Here is a 22,946-nt window from a genome sequence, read left to right on the forward strand (position 1 = left end):
CAGTCCCACAGTTTTAGGTAGATTTGTGATTTTTGAAGAGTAAAGCTCATTTTTTTTTTCTTCTTGGAAAGTCATATTTGGTCTTTCAGAGTCCTCTGTGTAACTCTTAGGTAACACACTTGGTTTTCAAAAGATGTCCCCCTTTTTGTGTTCAAAGCAATCCTTGAATGTTGAAAACCTCACAGAATTGAGTGGAGGTGGGGTTTTGGAGACAGCTTCTTAGCCATTAGTGAATTAGTTTTATTGCAAAGCTAGCTTTGTATAGCAGGATATGAGGTGCCCCATATCCTATCCTAGATTTTAAGCCCTGTTCTTGTTAGCTGGAATGTGTTGAAGTCAAGGGAAAGTACTTTAAATATCTGCAGTAGAGGTTTTTGTTTTTTTTCTTTCCCCATTTGAAAGTTCTTGTACATTCTCCTGTTGAGTCCTTGATATCCTTTCTTTCCTGGTGAAGTGTTTATTTGCAAACAGTACTTCATTCAGCGAGATGAAGGAAGAAACGGAGCTACAGAATATTTTGACAGTTATTTACGGCAATATATTTAAAAACCGATTTTTTTTTTTTTTTTTTTTTTTTTTTTTTAAATGTGAAATAGCGTGGCATATTGAAAACCAAAACAAGCTCATGAGTGAATTTGTTCAGCCCCTGATAAAAGCACTGCAGTTAAACAGTAGCACAGTAATACAGTAAATGTTGGCAGATAAAAATCCATCCAGTCTATCCAAGAAGGTGTCCAGAGTTGTATCTGGCACTCTGTGTAGGTTCCACTTCTTCATGATTTGCTGATGTTTGTCTCTGTGATTGTTGATCAATTTCTCAGGAGTTGGTGAGGAGGTATCACCTCATGAAACATCATTTTCCCCTCTCTGCCCCAGAAGACTGCCTAATGCACCACTGGTGACCCTCATTGGCCCCACAGCTGAAAAGTAGGCTCAAGGGAAAATTTGAGCTCGGTGCTATTCTATAAAGGGCGTTCAATAATTGATCTACCTGAGTATGAAAGAAAGTAGCAAAGGTGTTGAAGCAAGTTTGTGCATGTTGTGATATGTCTCAAGGCTACTAATGCACAGTTGCGGCTCGGTGCAAGTCTAACATTCCAAGAGACAGGATGTCTGGAGAGTCCTCGTGTAAATCAAGTAAGAAACTGTTAGATTTGGAGCACCATTCAGTGATAAAATTTCTCACAAAAGAAAGGGAAAAAGCTGAAGGAGATCCATGAACACATGACTGCACTTTATGGTGCATCTGCTCCATCATCCCACAAAGGAAAATTTTAGAGCAAGCAGTTTAAGTGGGGTAGAGAGTTCATTGAAGATGGCCCTCACACTGGACAGCCTGTGGAAGCAACTTCCACAGAAAAGTGCAAGGAAGTCGAGGATTTAATTTTGTCAGATGAATTAAGGTTTCCTGAATAGTTAAAGAAATGGTCATCTTGGCAGGTACAGTTTGGAAAATAATTCATGAAAAGTCAGGCATGTCCAAGGTTAGTGCATGATGGGTTCCAAGAATGCTGATGCCATGAGGCTCCAATGCTGTCAGGAGAATTTTGAGATTCTCCATGAAGACCAAGTTAATTTTTTTTCATCGTTTGGTGACTGGAGATGAGACTTGCGTCTATCACAGAGATCCTGAGTCCAAAATGGAGTCAATGCAGTGGAAGCACAAGTCGCCTCCTACCCCAGAAAATTTCAAGACAGAAAAATCTGCAGGCAAAGCCATGGCAACTGTCTTCTGGGATGATGAAGGACTTTTGTTTCCACAAGCCAACCATAACTGGGGAGAGTTACGCCAACACAATGACTGCTTTGTAGGAGTCAATCAAAGAGAAAAGACAAGGAAAACTCATAGGTGTTCTGCTTCACAACAATGCGCTGGTGTACATGTCACGATAATTGCAGGCTGCCATCCGAGAATGTGGGTTTCAGCAGCTGAACCATCTTCCCTATAATCCTGACCTGGCTCCCTTGGATTATTTTCTGTTCCGAGTTTTGAAGAAATCTCTCTGGAGGACAGCATTTTTCGAGTGATGAAGATGTCAAAGAAGCTGTGACATTCTGGTTTGAAGGTCAAACAGAAGAATTCTTTTTAAAGGGGTTAAAGTCATTGCAGGAAAAGTGGATGTAATGTATGGAGCTATCGGGGGACTATATTGGGTGGGGGTAACCCAAAATTTTTTTGAAAACTTTTTTCTTTCCTACTGAGATCGATAAATTATTGAATGTTTCTCTTATAAAGAGTGCTCCGGGCTGAGTGCTCTTTATAGAATAGCACTTACCATGTATTTTGGCGCCCAACTTTGGGTCTGAGAACCTTACACCATTTGAAACCTGGTGTAAATCTTGGTGAGCAACTTGGATACACAGCCCCCAAATTCTACAACACTGCGCATAATTTTTTCTTTGGGATACCCCTGACCTGCCTGTGCCTCCCCATAATCACTCCCACTTGTGTTGTACATGAGAACATTTGGGTGTGGATCTTTATAAGAATCATGTGCAAATCCAAATTAGAATCAGTTAACAGATTGATAATTGCTCATTAACTTATTTGTGCGTGGATCTCAAGATCACGTGCAATTTTTAGGTGCTCACATTTGGGCACCATTTTATAGAATCTGAGGGAAAATGTTACATTGTGTACAAACATTTATAGTAATTATTATTATTAAAGGCAATACATAATAATAATGAGGTTCTAAACCGTAAATCTGGCTCTGTGTGCCTGCATATTGGTTCTCAAATCTGTCATTTGCCGAGTCTGCTCAGACTGGTTCTACATCTCTTGTGCATCTGCAAAAGTGATATGGTCTGTCATACAGAATTTTATTTTTTTGTGTGTTAAAACAAATTTTGAGATTCAGACACAAAGTGATCTGAAGCTTTTTTTTAGTAAAGAATAGCTTTACTGGTTTTCTTCTAAAATGGGGAGTGAAATATGCTTTTTCACTGCCTCATATGCTAAGAAATGTGATGCATAAAAAGCCTGACTGACAACAAGAAGGCAGAGTCATTGGCTACTGCAGCTTTCTCTAGGCTCAGCACTACCATTGAGTGAGCGAGTGACTCTCTTTTTTTTTTTTTGCAAATGTTTCTGCTTACAGATTTGTACAGTAAGGCTGTCAACTGGATCCAGATTTGCAGGGCAAGATTGATTAAGTCCTAAGGATACCCCAGTATATTCTGGCGTTTGTAGTCTTACTTTTCTTAGGAAATGCAATGGGGAAATCGGAATTACAAGTTCCTTCATGCAACAGGGTAAACCCAGGACTGGGTCATCTGGATTTAGTTGGTAGCCTTATTATCAGAGCTGCCAAGTTACTCTGTTTCTGGAGGGACGCATTTTAGCCTGGCATAGTTTTGAACTTGCATCCCAAAGCACTGTTGGATTTGTAGTTCCTGATTCTACTCGCTTAAATCAGTGCTACAAATCCCATAATGCGTCAGGATAAGGTTGTCAGAAATCCAGGATTAGCCTAACGTCTCTCTCTTGGAAGTGGAAAAATTGGAAGCTCATCTGTATTATACAGAAAAGGCCTGCATCCATCCACATTCCCCACAGACTGCCCCTATTTGTCTCATTTGGAGGAAACAGATGCAAAGTTTAGGCATTTATTGCTTCACACAGAGGTCGTTGGAGACGTTCTTTGTTCCATTGTGGAGAAAATTTAGATTTGTACATGGGTACTGCATTTAGTCAGCAACAGCTGAGTCATACAGATTTTATTAAGTGATTTAACTATGACCGATCACATAAACTCGGTAACAAAAAAATGCTTCTCCACTCTTTGGAAACTGAAAACCATAAAATATTTCGACCCTCTATCCTTCAGATTACTGGTAGTCGCTGATTCTATCCACCCTGGACTATTGTAACATCATCTACTTGGGGATACCTAAAAAACCCGTAAGAAAACTGCGAATAATTCAAAACACGGCCGTCCGCTTAATATTCGGACTAAAGAAAAGTGATCACGTTAGTCCCTTCTCCAAACTGCTGCACTGGTTACCAATTGAAGAAAGAATTCTATTCAAGTTGTATCCTGATATTCGCAGGTGTCCGACTATTTTCAATTGTAAGATGTAAAATAGTTAATTTCTTATAATTCAACCTATGTATAATTTTCCTTTCAACCACCTTGTATTCATCTACTGTAATTCGCTGATTGTACAGCTCTTCTTCTTTGTGAACCGCCTAGAAGTCGCAAGATTGTGGCGGTATAGAAAAATAAAGTTATTATTATTATTTAGCTTTTCTTGCTGATGTAACAGAAACAACCGAACCATCTAAATTTGCAACGTCCAGGCAAAGGTCAGGTCATTAAATTGACTCTCTCGTGTGCATGTGTCCTTAGAAAATTATTGTTATTTTAGGGTCTCCTGAAAATGTCAATTGACACATTTGCCACGTGGCATCTGTACTGATCACAGAGATATAGCAGTCTTAAGAAACATGGAGAACTCATCAAACACATTCTGATGTCCTCAAGGATCATTTTCAGGCACCGTCTTGGTCCTTTCTGTGAAATAAGTTAAGATTCAACTCTTTCAGGGCAACTGTACTGCTGTTTTAAGAAGCTTATAGTTCTAGAAGTTACCATTTCTTTCACAGATCTCAACATATGTAGTAGACCTTAAAAAAAAATCTGTATTTGCCAGTATCCACATATATAATTATGCTTAGTTCTGATACTGAATCTTAAAATCTAAGCAAAGGACCTGCCTAACAGTCATTTGCATCTTGTGTTCTGCTATAGCTGGAGTTATTGTAAAGAAGAAATGTGATCCAGACGTCTACTACTACTTATCATTTCTAGACATAACAGCACTGTATATTAAAACATTCAAAAGACAGTCCATGCTTAGTAGAGCTTACAATCTAATCAAACAGACAAATAGGACAAGTAGGGGTTAGGGAGTTTCTCAGCATGGGTACTCTACAGGCGAGTGGGGGGTTAGGAGTTAAAAACAACCTTGAAAAAGTGGGCTTTTAACCTGGATTTGAATGCTGCCGGGGATGGAGCTTGATGTACTGACTCGGACAGTCTGTTCCAAGTGTATGATGCAGCAAGAGAGAAGGATCTTGGTTGAGTTGGCAGTAGAAGAGAAAGGTACAGATAAGAGAGACTTGCCCGATGAATGGAGTTCCCAGGGACAAGTATAGGGAAAGGTAAGAGAGGAGAGATATTGAGGAGCTGCAGTGTGAATGCACTTGTAAGTCATTAAGAGGAGTTTGAACTGTATGTGGAAATGGATTAGGGAGCCAATAAAGTGACTTGAGAAGAGGGATGATGTGAGCATAGCGACTCTGGCAGAATCTCGTAAGTTGTGCAGCAGAATTTTGAATGGATTGAAGTTGACACAAAAAATGTAATTATGCGGCTCACCTCACTGATCCCTGTGGGAGGGTCAATTTATTAAATTGAAAGTTTATTAAAAAAAATTTTAAACTGCTTAATCGGTTTTCTAAGCGGTATACAATATAAAATTACATAAAAGCATATTAAAACAGGGGATACTGGATAAAATCTAAGTGTCATAATAAAGCACTGATAAGAAGTATGGATTTACTTCAAACAATAAAGAAAGTGGGGAAGAACTACAATCATTAAAGAAGAGTGCAACATAAAGGGAAAGTACAATAGGTTAGGGTAAAAAGTAACAATTTGATCTAATTTGTCCTTAAGAGGACAGTTATTATCCAAAGGTGTCCTGGAACAAGAATGTTTTTAGTTTTGCTTTAAATTGTTTTAAATCGGACTCATTGCGCAAATGGTTGGGCAGCGAATTCCAGAGAGTAGGGGCAGTGACGGCAAAATTGTTGGAGCGCAATGTATTAATCAGTTTTAAAGAAGGTATAACAAGAAGATTCTGAGACGTTGAACGAAGAGATTTTAAAGTATTGTAGGGAATTAAGTCTGTTGATGAACTCTGGTTGGATTTTGTTGAAAATGTTAAAAGTAGGATTTTATAACTGATTCTATGTTCAACAGGTAACCGATGTGCACTAATCAGAAGGGGTGAAACGTGATCGTATTTCTTTGCGCCACAAATGATCTTAACAGCTGTGTTTTGTACAATCTGAAGCCGTCTAATTTCCTTTTTTGTAATGCCCTTATACAGGTCATTACAGTAGTCTATACAAGAGATTACCAGGGAGTGGATCAATGTGTTCAAGGAGGCCGGTTCAAGCAACTTTGCAAGGGAATGTGTCATCCTGAGTCGATAGAAACATTTCTGAACGACCGTGCTAATATGAAAATGATAAGAAAATTTACTGTCAAAAGTAACTCCTAATAGTTTTAAAGTAGGGACAATTTTGATGGGGAGCGATTCGAGCTTCAGAGGAGCCTGAAGCGTTTTTCATTCTTTAAAAGGAAAAATCATGAGTTTTGATTTGTTGATATTGAGAGCCAATTTATTTGAGTCTAACCATGATTTGATTTTTCCTAATTTATGGTTAATGGAAGCTACCTCTTCCATATTGTTGATATCAATGGGATGGATTATTGCACATCGTCCGCGTAAGCAAATGCGGTAAAGCCAATAGATTGGCCCACCGTCAGAAGGGGCAACAGGAAGATATTGAAAAGCAATGGTGACAGGAGGATACATACATGGGACCAGATTCAATAAATGAGCCCAAAGTTAGGTACTGTTAAGATCTGCACTAAGCGCTAATTCTATAAAGTTCTCTTAGTGCTAAGCAATCTAGATAGAGTAGTGCTTTAATGCAGATTCCTGCGCTCGAAGGACTTATTGCCTGGGCTCCCCTGAACCCTTCGGGCCTGAGGCACAAGCCTACTTTGCCTATCTTTTAATCCACGGGTGTCAAACTCCGTCACATAAGGGGCTGAATTCTAAAACATAGACTTTAAGTCGTGGGCCGAATTTTTTATTACAATACTTAGGGGTCCTTTTATTTAGGTAGGCAAACCGTTTTAATGCACGCTAAAGATTAGCTAAATGTACACCTTAATAAAAGGACACCTTAGTCTTAGCAGAAGTATAGAGTTACAACCTCTCCAACCCCATGCCGGCTATGTGATGTAAACAAAAGAAATAAAAAAGACTTTTCCTCTCTCTTTTAGGTCTTAGTTCACGGCTTGCTAACACTAGCTCTGGCAGGATACACATTTCAAATCTGACATAATTTATTTTCTGTTTTGTGATTACAATATTTTTCTACCTTTTTGTTGGTCCCAGGCTCTGGTTGTCTTCTGATAACTCACTTACCAGGGTCTCCTGCCCATTTGTCATTTTCTTCTTTCTCCGTGCTAACCATCCATCTTACATCTTTGTCCTCTCCTTCTGTTTCCCTTCCCTTCCCCAGAAGGCACCTGGCATTTTCTTTTTTTGTCTCCATCCCCATAGCTGCAGCGATGGACCCCCCCCTCACCATCCCCTGATCCACCATCTCTCCATTTCTCAACTACCCTTTCATCCAGCATCTCTCCCTCCACACCATCCCTTGTGTCCAACTTCTCTCCTTTTCTGTTCCTTCCTTCCCTCCATCCCGTTGTACACCATCTCTCTACCTCTCCTCTGTTTTTTGACCCATTATTTCTTCCCCTCCCCCACCCTCAGTCCGGCATATGCATGTCTCTTTGAACCCCTCCTTCCCTCCCATGTACTTCTACACCACGGTCCGCCACGGACCCCTCCCCCCCAAAGGCCTGCATGTTTCCCCTTTCTTTTTAGTATTCTCTGGCTTCCCGGTCTCGCCTTCAAAGCAGTCTGCAGAGGATTGCCAGTTGGCTGTAGCAAACCTAGTAGGCTGCCATTGGCCTCTGCAGCATGGTCCCTCTGCCGCTGTATATTAGGACTTTTAGGTGGTCTTTTACTAAGGTGCACTAGCCAATTTAGCGCATGCTAAATGCTAACGTGTCCATAGAATATAATGGGCGCGTTAGCATTTAGCGCGCGCTAAATCGTCTAGCGCACCTTAAGACCCATTTAGTTTGTGGACCTGTATTTGCATAGGGTTTATTTGTGTTCTGCAAATATGACCAAGGTCAGGTGTTCTGGTGGGAATGAATGTCTTGAAATTGGTGTCCTAGCCCCAAGTAGGAAGACATTTGTTTGCTCTGCTTCAGTGACCCAAAATAGGCCCTTGCCTAAAAACTAGCGAAGACTGCTGACAGGGTATAAGCAAAGATAGAGCAAATAGAGTAGCAGAAGTAAGAAAATAAGGGGACTAATTTTAATTTAAGTATTCATAATTATTACCGTTTTAAAGTATGGTATATAATCCCAAGCAAATCCTTTTTTTCACTCATCTCATGATTGGATCAGTAAGAAAAGCTGTGGCAGGCTAGTTGGCAGAAGAAAGCCTGAAGGACCATTATAGGCAGTGAAAATGAATTACTATGGCCACTTCTGAGGGTACACTAGGGAAGGGGGTTCAGGGAGAGGGAAGGTTGCTGGTCTGCAGGCAGGGGATAAGACAGCTCAGGTTCTAGAGGGCTAAAACTAGCAAAAGATATGCCAAAAGATATAATTTTGTGTAAGACGAGGAAAGGTTCCAGGAGATTTGAGTCCCTGACTTCCTTCTTTCTGGAGTCTAGGATTTAAACCCAAGCATGTCATAGGAGAGTGGGAAAAGACAGACAAGGCCTTAAGGAGAGAAGAAGTTCTAGTCGTATTGAGTGGTGGGAGCAGGGGCGACTCAAGTAAATCTTCTACTTGAGCCAAGGGATGAAATGGCCTCCCCCTGTTGTCACCCCTACCCCCCACTCCTCATCAGAACTACAATCGGGGAGTAAGGTGGTTAGGAGTGAACACAGCGCAAACAGAAAGTTATGTTGGAGGGGGGTAAACTGAAACATAGAAACATGATGGCAGATAAAGGCCAAATAGCCCTTCTGCAGTAACCCATTATCTCTTCCTCTCCCTAAGAGATCCCACGTGCCTATCCCATGCTTTCTTGAATTCAGACACAGTTTGTCTCCACCACCTGTTCCGGGGGACTGTTCCACGTATCTACTACCCTTTCTGTAAAAATGTATTTCCTTAGATTACTCCTGAGCCAATCACCTCTTAACTTCATCCTATGCCCTCTTATTCCAGAGCTTCCTTTCAAATGAAAGAGACTTAACTCATGCGCATTTAAACATCTCTGTCATATCTCCCCTTTCCCGTCTTTTTTTCCAAAGGAAACATATTGAGATCTTTAAGTCTGTCCCCATATGCCTTATGAAGAAGACCATGCATCATTTTAGTAGCCTTCCTCTGGACCAACTCCATCGTTTTTATATCTTTTTGAAGGTGCGGTCTCCATAATTGTACTCAATATTCTCACAAGATCTCACCAGATTCTTATACAGATTCAATACCTCCTTTTTCCTACTGGCCATACCTCTTTATGCACCCTAGCATCCTTCTAGCTATCGCCGTCACCTTTTCAACCTGTTTGGCCACCTTAAGATCATCACATACAATCATACCCAAGTCCCGCTCTTTCGTGCACATAAGTTCTTCATCCCTTAAATGATACCATTCCCCCGGTTTTCGCATCCCAAATGCATGACCTTGCATTTTTTAGCATTAAATTTTAGCTGCCAAATTTCAGATCACTATAACTATAACAATGGAACAGTGGGCAGCGCTAGAGAATTGCTGCTGTTCTGGTGACCGCCTTACACTTTTAAAGGTGAAGGGGGTTTCGGAACCGGGTGAGGAGAAGGGAAGGACATCCCAGCTCACAGTACCCCCTGGAGCTATAGGACCCAGGGCAGCTGCCCTGTTTGCCCTTCTGCCAACGCCTGCCCTGAATAAAACTGTGCGGACCACATAAGAGCTCCTTGAGGGCTGCCATTGGCTTGTGGGCCTTGCATTGTAGAACAGGGTCCTATTGTATGCATGTTCATTTTGGATACACTTCTACCTCCGTATTCGCTGTGATAGGGGATTAACAGAACCACAAATACAGAAAAAACGTGAATAACTTTTTCATATGTTTGCTGTTTTCTATTAAAAACCATCGTGAATACGGTGAAACCATGAATAACATGGTGGGAGACCTGGTCTGTTCCTGAAGGAGAGGCAAAACATGCTGAAGAAAGTGCTGGGCCTCAGCGATTTTCTCTGTAAATGCTTGGAATCAGCGATTTCTCTATATGAGCTGATGTAATTTGGGGGAGGAGCCAGCAACTTAAAAACCGTGAATAATCGAAACCGCGAATATGGAGGGAGAAAACCAGACCTAATGGGTGAAACCTAGATGAAGGATTTAACTAATGGTTGTTTAGATGTAGAAGTTCTGCACCAGAAATTGGATTATGAGAGAAAAGTAATGTGTTGTGGTAAGGTTTGAGGCTCCCTTTGCTTGAGGCATGCTGATTTCACGTTGGTCAGGATAGCTAACTAATTGAGCAACTAGCAACTTGTTAAAATATTGACTGATGCAATCATGCACTTTGTAAAATAGGAAGTAAAACTTCTTATACACTTTCCAAAAATAACTTTCAATTCCTGTTAAATACATTTGGTTTCCCCTGCTGAGATAGTTTGATTTCAGCACTGTTTAAAATAGTGGTTGGTTAGTGCATGATTGTGTTGGAATGGCATCATGCATTCCTCTTTTAATAATAATAATAATTTATTCTTCAATACCACCAGACCACAAATGGTTCTAGGCGGTTCACAGCAGATAAGGCTGAACATCCAGCGAATATACAGTTAAAAAAGATACATCAATTTCTAGAATGTACACAATAATGTTATATTTAAAAAAACAATTAGGAAGCTTGGGTTACAAATTTGTCAAATAATTGTGTCTTTAATAGTTTTCTAAAAAAAATAATAGGACGAGACTCCTTGCTTTTGTAAGAAGACGGGTATAATCCATCCTCTTTTCCTTTCTTCAGTTTGCAAAAAAGCTCTATTGGTGGAATTTTAAATCATTTCTCAGAGATTGTGGTGCTTGGTTTTGTTTTTTTTTTAAGAGTGGGAAAAAAGAGATAATAGATCTCTGAATCCAAGCATCCAAGCAGGCAGTAAAAGCCTTGGCTTGGAATCAGGTGGCGAGATGCTTAAAATCTTATTTGGAAATTGAGTTACTGCAGCTTTATGTGGTGTTTTTAACATGTGGCAGCTATCAGGGGTGTTCCCACTATTTTATTTTTTATTGCAGATTATGCATGACTATTAACATTTGGTACCTTCTCCCAGTTAACACAGAAGTACTTGGTCCCTCTTTAGGAGGCAACAAGCAGTCTCGTATCAACTCTGTTAGGTATTAACCTTCTAATTCTTTTGATTAAATTTCAAAGCCAATACTTTCAGGTCAAAAATGAGCAAAGGATGAAAAATGTAGGAATATATAAATGAAACATTAAAAAAAAAAAAAATTCCAATGATAGTCTTGCAGGGTTGGGGAGTAAGAAACAGATGGTTGGGTAGTTAGAGAATGACACAGCACAATAATTATATGGTTTATAATGTAATAGGATGTAACAAAGATTTGGATTTCCTATCTGAAAGGTGCCAAAATATGTCGTCATTTTGACTTCAAAGGCTTATGTTCCTGGATTGTATTAAATTTTCCTTTTTAGTATTCTGACCATGGAAGTCATTGATGCCGTGCCCTGGTCTTGCAACGTGTGCTCTCACAGAATTATCACCTTGGTTAGCTTTCTGATGTTTAATGTGGTGCCTATGTAAATTGATCCTTGCTTTTAGCATCTGGCCTGTCTCTCCTTCACGTTTGAATGATATATACCGTGTTTTCCCAAAAATAAGACAGGGTCTTATATTTAATTTGTGCTCCAAAAAACGTACTAGGGCTTATTTTCGGGGAAACACAATATCTACCCTTGACACTTGCCATAAACCTATCCCTCCCTCTCATCCCTTTGTGCACCGGAATACCACTGACTACCGTACATACCTCCGAAGCCTCAAAACCGGTGGCAGCTCTCTGAATGGGCTGCTCCGCAGCTTTCCCTGCTGGGGCCGTCCTGCTTTCGCATCACTGATGACATCATCCTCTCTTGCACCTTCAGTGTATGCAGTGGTGGTTCCTCCTCCACAGCCATCCCGCTATCGATTGGTGTATCTCAAAGCTCTGTTCTGGGATCACTTCTTTTCTCAACCTACACCTGCTCACTTGGAGTGCTCTCCTCCCACAGCTTCCAGGATCACCTCTATGCTGATAACTCCCAGATCTACCTCTCCATACCAGTTATCACTACTGAAACTCAGAGCCGAATCTGACTGCCTGTCCGACTTTGCCGCTTGAATGTCTCGCTACCATCAAACTGAATAAGGCTAAAACGGAGCTGCTTATCTTCCCGCCTAAACTCACCTCCCTGCTTCCCCCTTTCTCTGTGGACAATGCTATCATCCTCCCTGTTTTGTCTACTTGCAATCTTATGGTCATCTTTGATTCTTCTCTCTCTCCTTCACCCAGATACAACATATCGCTAAAACCTGCTGCTTTTTCCTATAATATTACCAAAATCTGATCCATCCTTTCCGAGCACATTACCAAAACACTTATCCATGCCCTCATGCTTAGACTACTGCAACTTACTACTCTCAGGTCTTCTGCTCTGCCATCTTTCTCCCCTTCAATCCGTCCAGAATACGGTTGCATAACATATTCCATGAAAGTCGCTATACTCGCATCACCCCTCTTCTAAAGTAACTTCATTGGCGTTCCATACATTTCCGAATACAATTCAAATTCCTCTTATTGACCTACAAATCAATTCACTTGGCTACCCCTCACTATCTCTCTTCACTTATTTCCCCAGTGAGCTCCGCTCAGCTAAGTCCCTTCTATCTTTGCCTAAGAACTGTTTTTAGCCCTGCTCAACATATGTGTAGCCATTAATTTCAGTGCAGATACAGTGAGATTTTACAGGATGATAATGCTTCCATAATTTAATTTGAAATTTGAAAAATTCTCCTCTGCCAACTCAGCTTCTTTTCCTTCTATCTTTCTGTGCTGTATTCCTGGAACAAACTGCCCGAATCCCTGTGGCGTGCTCTTGTCGCTGGCAGTATTTAAGTCCAAGTTATAAAGCCCCCCCTTTTCGGGAGTGCTTTAGACTCCTAACTCCTCTCACCTTGGGTTCTGCATTCCCAACCCTATATGTCATGTCTGTCTGTCCAAGTTAGATTGTAAGCTCTTCCGAGCAGGGGCAGTCTATTAAATGTCAAAATGTAGTGCTGCGTACGCCTGTTAGTGCTATATAAGTGATAAATAGTAGTTGTTGTGGTAGAGAATTACTAGATCTTGCAATAGGGATACGCCTATTGTGGGATCTCCTAGGAGTAGAAGCCCCTTATGGTGAATATTTTTCCATGTGAGCAATATTCCCTCTAAACTGCATGGCTGTGCGGTCGCGCAGTCGTTCAGCCCCACCGTGTAGCTAGTGGAGTCAGGCCATCACCCCTCTGGTATCATTCTTCTACCTTGTGCCACTATGGCAAACTGAAACAAAGTGGCTGTAAGACCTTCCCATGCATACACGTGGCTGCCAGCATGCCCTCTCCAATGTCACTTCTTCTTCCAGTGCAAAGCTGGCAGCTTTAGATATGTATGGGAAAGTCCCACAGCTGGTTTGTTTAATTTTGCCACTGCTGCTTCAGGAAAGCAGCAGCGGTGGTGGGAATGCTAGAGGGCAAACGCTGGTAGATGTGGGGTGAGGAGAGAGAGAGGGAGTAGACGCTGGTGGATGTAGGATGGGTAGGAGGGAGGGAGCAGGCACTGGTTGAAAAAGAGTGGGGGAGAGAGGGTGTAGATACTGGTAGAAGTGGGGTGGGAGGAGAGAGAGGGGGAAGAAGCTGGTGGAAATGATTTTGGTGGGGGGGACTGGGGGTAGATTTTGTAGGCACCCTGTTGTACAATTAGCCTTTATGTAGAAGACTGGAGATTTGTACAACATATAGGAATTCCCTGCTCTAAAGAACGTCACACTCTGAATGGGTGCCTAATGTCCAGGAGAAAGGGATCTGCCTCTGTGACAATACTCTGCAGGATTCCACAGGGCATCCTCAACAGCCATTCATTCACACAGGGGCTGATGGCGTGAGATTTGTCTTTTTTTACCTCAATAAAAGACTTTATGGCAGACCCAGGTTTCCTCTTTCTGATTTGTTGGTCACTTCCACTGTGTGCCTTTGCCATCTCATAAGTTTAACATATTTGTATATCACATTGCCTTTGCATTCAGTTTAAGTGTTGTGTATTAGAGGTGGAAGTGAAGGAGTATATCTGAAATCTTTCTTTTTCTTTTTAAAGGCAACTGAGCAGATGTCCTGTGAAGTCTGATTACTCTTCCCTCACTGCTATACCATTCATTTTGAGCCATCTGGAAGGTAACACATATATGAGCTGTCATTACACTAAGAATAGGATTAATGTATCAGCATCTTCTTTTGTTAATACTTTAATCCAGTAGCCATTTGTTCAAACAACAAAGTAAATAGGCATTCCTTGCCTATACAGTTGTGTAGAATTCTAATTACATAATAGCAGAAAAATAACTTTGGAAATACAAAATTAAAATTGGATTTGACAATATTTTGCACATGCGCAGCATTAAAATATCTTGGGAGTTTTGTTTGTTCCCACTCGAAGTCTCTTCTTTTTTTTTTTTTTTTTTTTGCTTAGTTGAATGTGGTTTTAGAATTAATGTTTAGATGTTGCTGACTACAGCACATCTTCCTTCTTCACTTTGCCTGTCCCAGCTCTTCTCAAACTTGGCCTGGGGAAACTGCAGGGAATTTACTTGAGGGATTCTGGGCAGGAGTGGACTGGTTATTAGCCTACACTGGACACTCGGCTTATGAAAATTGACCGCCTGCATATTCATTGTGAATATCCTGAAGACTGACTTCAACATTCGTGGGTAATGTTGGTGTTTTTGAAGGAATTGTAACTTGTTACTAGTTTTGGGCTTGCTTTTAGTTCACATATAGTGAACATAAGCAATGCCTCTACTGGGTCAGACCTGAGGTCCATCATGCCCAGAAGTCCGCTCACGCCTGGACCTGTTGGTGCGGCCCAACAGGTCCAGGACCTGTGCAGTAATCCTCTATTTATACCCTTCTATCCTCTTTTCCAGCAGTTTGGATTTTAAAGAGTGATTTTTGTGGACTAATTAAATTGCTTGTTAATATTAAGCACCCGAAATAACAGTAGTGAGGTGCAGTCTTGATCATATCTAATAAGAATCTGTCATGACCAATAATTTTTTTTGTGGGTTTTTTATAGACATGCAATACTATTCAGCACATAGTTCTGGCTGTGAGGAGGAAGGAGCAGGTATCTCCTCACAGTTGCTTACTTCTTCTCTCATCCTTCAGTAAAATAATCTTATAGAAGTCAATGTTTAAACGGATTTAACCAAGTAGAAGAGGTTCCTGCCCGGTTAAACCCTAATGAACTGGCCAGCCACCAGTATTCAGCAGTACTTAATCAGATAACCATTCATCTCCTAACTGACTAAGTTAGAGCTGTAGCTTAGCCAGTTAATGGTGATCAATGGCGTAGCTATTGGGAGGGCCTCAAGGGCCCCCATGTTGGGCAATGACTCCCTTCAACACTGTAGCAGCCAATACATGGCTGGTGGAGATGCTCAAGCCCCACCAGCCAAAGAGATTCCCTGCTGAAACCCAGCCCGCATGGCCTGAGCAGCAGAAGTAAGTGGACTGCTCCAACCTGTGACACCCAGCACTTCCATGCATGTTCAGTTCATATTTTTGAAATAAGCATTCACAGAAGTGCTGGGTGTTGGGCCATAGCTGTCTGCTGACATCTGTTGCTCAGGACTTATGGGCTTGGTTCTAGTAGGGAAACCTAGGCTGGTGGGGCTCTATGTCAGCACAAAGGTAAGATTTAGAGGAGGGGGATGAGGGACATAGAAAATGGCTCCCTGTACCACCCTTTGAGTCCCTCCTCCAGTCAACTTCTGGCTATGCCCCTGGTGATGATATTTGGCCCACTAACTGGTAGATGTGTGAATGGGGACAACGGAAAATATGTGGGGATCTGTGGAGATGGGGACAAAAATATTTTTATTACCACAGGGACAGGAGGAGATAGGGTCTAAATTATGAGGGGCATTCAATAATTTATCTGCTTGATAATGAAAGAAATTAGCAAGTGTGTTGAAACAAGTCTGCATGTTATGACATGTCTCAAAGTTTCTCAAGTACAGTTGCAGTGCAATGCGAGTCTAACATTCCAAGAGACAGGATGTCAGGAGAGTCCTCGTGTGAATCAAGTAAGAAACTGCTAGATGTTGAGCACTATTCAGTGATAAAATTTCTCACAAAAGAAGGGAAAGAGCCAAAGGAGATCCATGAATGCATGACTGCAGTTTATGGTGAGTCTGCCCCATCATCTTACAAAGTAAAATTTTGGAGCAAGCAGTTTAAGCGAGGTAGAGAGTCTGTTGAAGATGACCCTCACACGACGGGCGGTGGAATCGACTTCCACAGAAATGTACAAGAAAGTCAAGGATTTAATTTTGTCAGACAGATGAATTAAAGTTTCCCTAGCAACATCAGCAGATGAATCCAGAGACCAATGGGATAGTCCACATCTACCAGCAGGCGGAGATAGAGAAACTGATTAACAGGTGGTCCTATTGGCTGGCACTCCTCCTGTTTATCCAGTATTCTCTATCTCCCAGAAGGAAAAGGTCGCTATTCAACTAGCTCCTGGATTCTGGCTGTGACTGAAATCTTATTTCTCCTGTTGAGGTTTTTCTCTTCAGTGAGTTATCAGTGCTTTTTCTCCTGTTGAGGTTTCCTCTTCAGTGAGACAGGGGTGTCCGGCTGAACGGTGCCGGCTTTAGGAGTTACACCTGGGCCCCCCAGGTCCCTGCCTCACCCTCCCTCCGATGATAGAGGGTTTGACTGAGTCCCTATTTTTCTTCTTTCCGTTAAAAAAAAAAAAAAAAAGGACTCCACAGTTTCTGAATGGTTATTCTGTCCTCATGGTGCTGAGCAACCGGCTTTTACCAGCACTTACGGGCCCTGACCACTATTTGTGAGTATGCTTCTTTTGGTTTGGGGGTGCTTCAGTCGCGGATGTGTGTTTGTTAGGGACGTTTGATGTCCTGTGCGGTGATATTTTTATTTGGCGCGCAGGGGCTTGTGAGCTGTCGCGGTGGTGAGGCTGTGTTCGGGTGCTGGTGAACTCCGTGCTATTTTTGGACTGGGAATTTACAGTAGCTCGGAACCCTCCGGGTGTGTGGCTGGAGGTAGTAATGGCTATGCTTTTGCCGCGTGCTAGGGGCACGCACTTATTCCTTGGCGCTGGTGGAGGCACCTCTAAGTTAGAGAGTGAATAGGTTCGGAGGACCTAGGCCGTTCCCGCTCGCAGAAGGCGCGCTCGTTGGTTGGTTCCCCGGGCGGTGGCTTCGCGGCGGTTGCGGTTCTCACATTGGCTCTGAAGGTGAAAGGGTTTTCAGCTTGCAGAAGTTAGGCGCAAGCGTGTTTTCTTCTGCTGGGGAAGCTCCGCCGCCATTTTCTGTTATGTTCTGGAGGTGGCGGGGCGCCGGATATGTAATTTTCCAACAGTTGAGGGGATCAGTTTTCCTGCGCTCGGGTGAAGCGCGCTTGGAGTCTTCCATTGTCGGCGGCGCCACAGCGGGTTGGCTGTTATTTCCCCTGGCTGATTTGAGCGGGTGCCGCGGCCTCCCGGTTGCATTCCCGGGTGAGCGCAGAACACACTTACGATCCTCCATTATCAGCTGCACTGCAGCGTGTACCGGTAGTCTCTTCTTTCACAAGGCCTCCCTAGTGTTTGAGTTTCACACGTGGAGGTGGTGCAGCCCTATTTGGAAGTGATGCAGCGCTTGGGGCCTTGGTGAGTGTTTATTTGCTGCACTTCTAGTTACTGGGTGACCATGCATCTTAGGCCTGGGAGCATATTGGAGGGAGACTTCAGTTTCTGCTCCTCTGCCCAGTTCAGCTTTTCTCTGCACAGGGTGGCCAGAAGGTGCATTGCTGCAGGATGCTGTTTGCAGCTAGAGATTACCTGCTACTTGGTGGGGGTTTCTCTTTCTTTCTTTCTCTTAGGATCTCCCTAAAGAGAGCATATGCATACTTGAATGTTTTCTTTTCGCTTCCCTGTGCAGAGCTTTGTGTGTGTGGTTGCTTTATAGCGTTCCTTCCTGTTCTGCTGTTAAGTTTATCTGTTGGGGTGCAGTTTGGGAGCGCAGTGTGTCTGGTAGTGCTGCGGAACTGGTTTCTGTCCCTATGGTGCAGTTCTAGGGGCATGAGCAGCCTTGGTTACTGTGGGGAAAAAAGCCCCAAACAACCAAGAACCCAAAACTTGGTTGCCCTTTGGGGGCGGTTGGTTTTTGGAGCTCCTTGCTTGCAGTTTAAGTTACTGCAGGCTGCCGCAGTTTCCTATTATTTTTCAGTCTTCCGTCTTGGTCATTGATACATTGCGAGTATAGTTGGGTTTCAGGAGTGTTCCTTTCTTCTTTGCTGAATTTGTGTTTGTCCTCCAGCTCGTTTTATGACTGCTGCTGCACTTTTTGGGGATCCTTTCTTCCGCTGTCAGCTCTTTCAGCTTTCTCGTGGACAGGGAGATGTCATATGGGCAGGTCACGACGCTTTTGTCTGATACCTGTTACGATACTGTTGTTTTTCAAAGGGCAGTAAATACAGCATCTTGATTGCATCTAGTACGTATTCCCTTTACAGGCCATACGTATTTCGCTCACTTTGCATGGAGTTAGTACTGTTTTCATGAGTTACATTACGGACCTTGATTTTTTTCCCTAGGAGAATTTCTTTCTTCTTAAAGTTCCTACATTGCTCATCCTGCCGTTTACTGACCTTTTGCACTTCATTCTGAGGGGATCTTGACTTCTTCCAAGGCCTCGTCAGGCTTTCTCATGGGGGAGTAGTCTCTATACTGTCTGGTCAGGGGGCTGTGTACATTTTTCAGGATGCTTGCACCTTTGCCTCCTCTTCAGGTTTCCTGTTCGTTCATGGAGTCTCTATGTTTGGTATTTCTCTTTGAAGTGTTACTGGTCCTCAGGACGGTTCTGGTAGTTCTTGGGGAACCACTTCCTGCATGGTGGCCAAGACGGGGGCATTGGGCAGGCTGGATCCCATTCTGCTGAATTAGTTTCTCTGGGTTACACATTTCTGCTGACTGCCTGGGAGTATATTTACCTTTTCTCTATGGACTCTGAATCGGCACTAGGTTTGCCTGTCTCTCTTGGAGCAGCGCTTTCGGTTTTGGCACATGCCATTTCGCCTACCCGAGGCTTCACGAACGTTTAGTTGAGGTGGGCGGTGGTACCGTTTTGGCGCTGCCAGGCGATTCATCTAATTTATTCTTGACGGCCTGTTTGTTTTGGATGACTTCCAGTCGGGCCATTTGACTGTCACGAAAAGGGTGTTTTCTTTTCCTCAGTTCTTTACATGTGCATCTTCGAATTTGCAGCGCTCTTTTCTCCTGTACTATTGATATGTATATCGGGGTCTCGGTTTCAGATTGGCATTCTTCTTCGTTTACCATGACCATGAGTATGGGATTCTGTACAGTTTCTAGGATCCAGATTGCTGACTCCACTGGGAACTTCGGCTTGCTTTCCCCTTCTTCCATCATCTTACAAAGTAAAATTTTGGAGCAAGCAGTTTAAGCGAGGTAGAGAGTCTGTTGAAGATGACCCTCGCACGACGGGCGGTGGAATCGACTTCGACAGAAATGTACAAGAAAGTCAAGGATTTAATTTTGTCAGACAGATGAATTAAGGTTTCCTGAATAGCTGAATAAATGGGCATCTTGGCAGGTAGAGTTTGGAAAATGATTCATGAAAAATTGAGCATGTCCAAGGTTAGTACAAGTTGGGTTCCAAGAATGCTGATGCCATGTCGGAAAGCCATGAGGCTCCAGTGCTGTCAGGAGAACTTGGAGATGCTCCACAAAGACCAAGTGAATTTTTTTTTTCATCCTTTGGTGACTGGAGATGAGACTTGGGTCTATCAAAGAGATTCTGAGTTCAAAATGGAGTTGATGTAGTGGAAGCACAAGTCAACACTCGCCCCAAAAAAGTTCAAGACAGAAAAATCTGCAGACAGAGTCATGGCATCTGTCTTCTGGGATGATGAAAGACTTGTTTCTGGAGTTCATGCAAACAAGACAACCATAACCAGGAAGAGTTCCGCCAACACAATGATCATTTTGCAGGAGTCGATCAAGGAGAAAAGATGAGGAACACTCACAGCAGGCATGCTTCTTCACGACAATGTGCCATTGCTTATGTCACGACAATCACAGGCTGCTATCCAAGAATGTGGGTTTTAGCAGCTGAACCATCCATCCTATAGTCCTGACCTGCCTCCCTCGGATTATTTCCTGATCCAAGTTTTGAAGAAATATCTCTGTGGACAGAGGTTTTCAAATGATGAAGACGTCAAGGAAGCAATCTCTCCAGAGGCCTACTATTACAGTCTGTTCCTCACCTGAAAGTCCTCACAACAGATGCTTCACTTCTCAGTTGGGGGGCTCACCTAGACAGCCTCGACATTCAAGGAATCTAGTCTCCTCACGAGAAAACACTACAGCATCAACTACTAGAATTACAGGTGATCTGAAATGGATCACTTTCAGAACCATGTAGTTCTCGTGTGCAGCAACAATCAAGTAGTGACATATTACATTAACGAGCAAGGTGACATCCAAATTTGGACTTGGGCAATTGCTCATTTTTCTCAAAGTAGTATATCTAGCAGGAAAAGAAAACTGCGTGGCAGACCAACCTCACAACTGGTCCCTCCACATAGCGACTTTGTGTCAAATTTTTACATTATCAGGAACTCCTCACATAGATCTCTTTGTGTCTCCCACTAATCACAAGCTGCCACTTTAGTGCTCAAGACTGTTCAGTCTCGACCATCTTGATTCTGATGCCATTCTCCTTAACTGGCAAAGACACTTCTTCTGTGTTTTTCTTCCAATACCACTAATTGGGAAAACTCTACTCAAACTTTGCCAAGCCTCAATGATTTTCATAGTGCCACGTTGGCACTACAGGCCTGGTTTCCTCTCCTCCTACAACTCAGCGATTGTGATCCTATCCCACTCAAGTTATTTTCAACTCCACTAATTTAGAACAAAGGTTCTCTCCTTCATTCCAGTTGGCACTTAGAGCCTGGTATCTTTCTTCCCTGAAGTAGATACCTCTCCCCTGTCACCTTCGGTCTTGAACATTATTGAAGTATCCAGAAAACCATCTACTAGATCAGGGGTGGGCAACTCTGGTCCTCGAGGGCCAGAATCCAATTGGGTTTTCAGGATCTCCCCAATTAATATGCATTGAAAGCAGTGCATGCAAATAGATCTCATGCATATCCTGAAAACCCAATTGGATTCCGGCCCTCGAGGACTGGAGTTGTCCATGTCTGTACTAGATGTTACCAATTTAAATGGACATAATTTACTATTTGGTGTGATCTCCACGCCTTAGATCCAGTCACATGTCTTCTACCATCTCTACTAAACTACCTCCTTCATCTTTCCAGGTTTGGACTTCAGACTTCTATACGTGTCCATTTCGGTACTTTTCATAATCAATTGAATAATAGTCATCTCAATGCATCCATTGGTCTCCAGATTCATGAAGGGTCTTTTACCACACCAAGCCTCCACTCAGACCACCATCTATGGGATGGGATGGGATTTCAATGTTCTTTCTATACTCATGAAGCCACCATTTGAATCCCTCTTGTCTGCCTCACTAAAATACCTTGCCTGGAAAATGACTTTTCTGATAACACTTACTTATGCACATTGAGTCAGCAAATTACAAACACCGGTATCGAGTACACCCTACACAAAATTTTAGCACAACAAAGTTGTCCTCTGTACTCATCCAAAAGTGGATTCTGCATTTCATCTCAACCAGCACATTGCTTAACCTGTTTTCTTTCCAAAACCACATGCACATCTATACCCTGGACTGTAAAAGAGCTCTTACCTACTATTTGGATCGAACCAAATTGCAAAGGACCACATTTCAACTGTTTATCTCCTTTGACCCTAACAGATTCGGAGGTACAGTTACCAAGAGGACTATTTCATGCTGGCTAGCAGACTGCATATCCTTTGCTTATTCTCAGTCTGGGCTGAAGCTAGATCACTGTCACTGCTCATAGAACAAGAGCTATGGCAACTTCTATTGCCCACTTGCGCTCCACTCCCATTTAAGACATCTGCAAAGTGACCACTTGGTCCTCTATTCACACAGTTACTTCATATTACTGCTTAGATCAACATTCTAGATGAGAAACTTGGCTTGGTCAGGCAGTTCTCAAAAATGTATTCTCTCTTTACAAGCCATCTTCCTCCATCCTCAGGGTTTTATCAGCCTCATGACAGTTTATATGTAACCCTCTTCCTAAAGGCATGAGTCTGGCAGCTTGAATGTCACATATATGAGAACATACTGCCAGCTTGTCCTTGGAAAAAAAAGCATAATTACTCATCTGTAGCAGGTGTTCTCACAACCTGCCCACCTCCCCTGGCTGGCTTCTTAGCTTTTGGACAGAATTGAAGGCCCCGAGAGCCAACATTGGGTAGGAAGGCGCACACACACTGTATGGATAATGCTAAAGTTTTAAAGACACTTTGGTACAACTCCGTGCCAGACTCCATGGATGACATGAGAATATTTACCTGCTGTCCTTGGAAAACACCTGCTACAGGTGAGTAATTATGCTGTTTGACATGTATGACTTCTCATGAAATCTTAATCTCTCGCTCACCTGGGTTTTTTTCACCCAGGCTTGGAAAAGAGTACATCAAGTCTGTGTGGTTTTGTTTTATTTCTTAGGAGAGTGGGGGAGTTTGGGTAGGGAACCAGGGGGCAAACTCTGTATTTTGGGTTAAAAACAAAATGTTGTTCTATCTTGATGACTGTACTATGGAAGTATAGTTTCTCAATAATAAAAACAATTGGAAAAAA

At 42.5% G+C, this 22,946-nt stretch overlaps 1 protein-coding gene across 3 annotated transcripts in view; it reads left to right on the forward strand.

Annotated features, from left to right (window-relative positions):
- Window positions 1–22,946, forward strand: part of WASF3 (WASP family member 3) — a 115,473-nt gene that overhangs the window by 22,528 nt on the left and 69,999 nt on the right. For all 3 annotated transcript variants that reach the window (XM_033950209.1, XM_033950211.1, XM_033950208.1), the window contains exon 2: window positions 14,249–14,325. The gene's annotated coding sequence lies outside the window, so the exon portion shown is untranslated. The remainder of the gene's footprint in view (window positions 1–14,248; window positions 14,326–22,946) is intronic.

Source organism: Geotrypetes seraphini, chromosome 6 (genome assembly GCF_902459505.1).
Source record: "Geotrypetes seraphini chromosome 6, aGeoSer1.1, whole genome shotgun sequence".
Taxonomy (NCBI): Eukaryota; Metazoa; Chordata; class Amphibia; order Gymnophiona; family Dermophiidae; genus Geotrypetes; species Geotrypetes seraphini.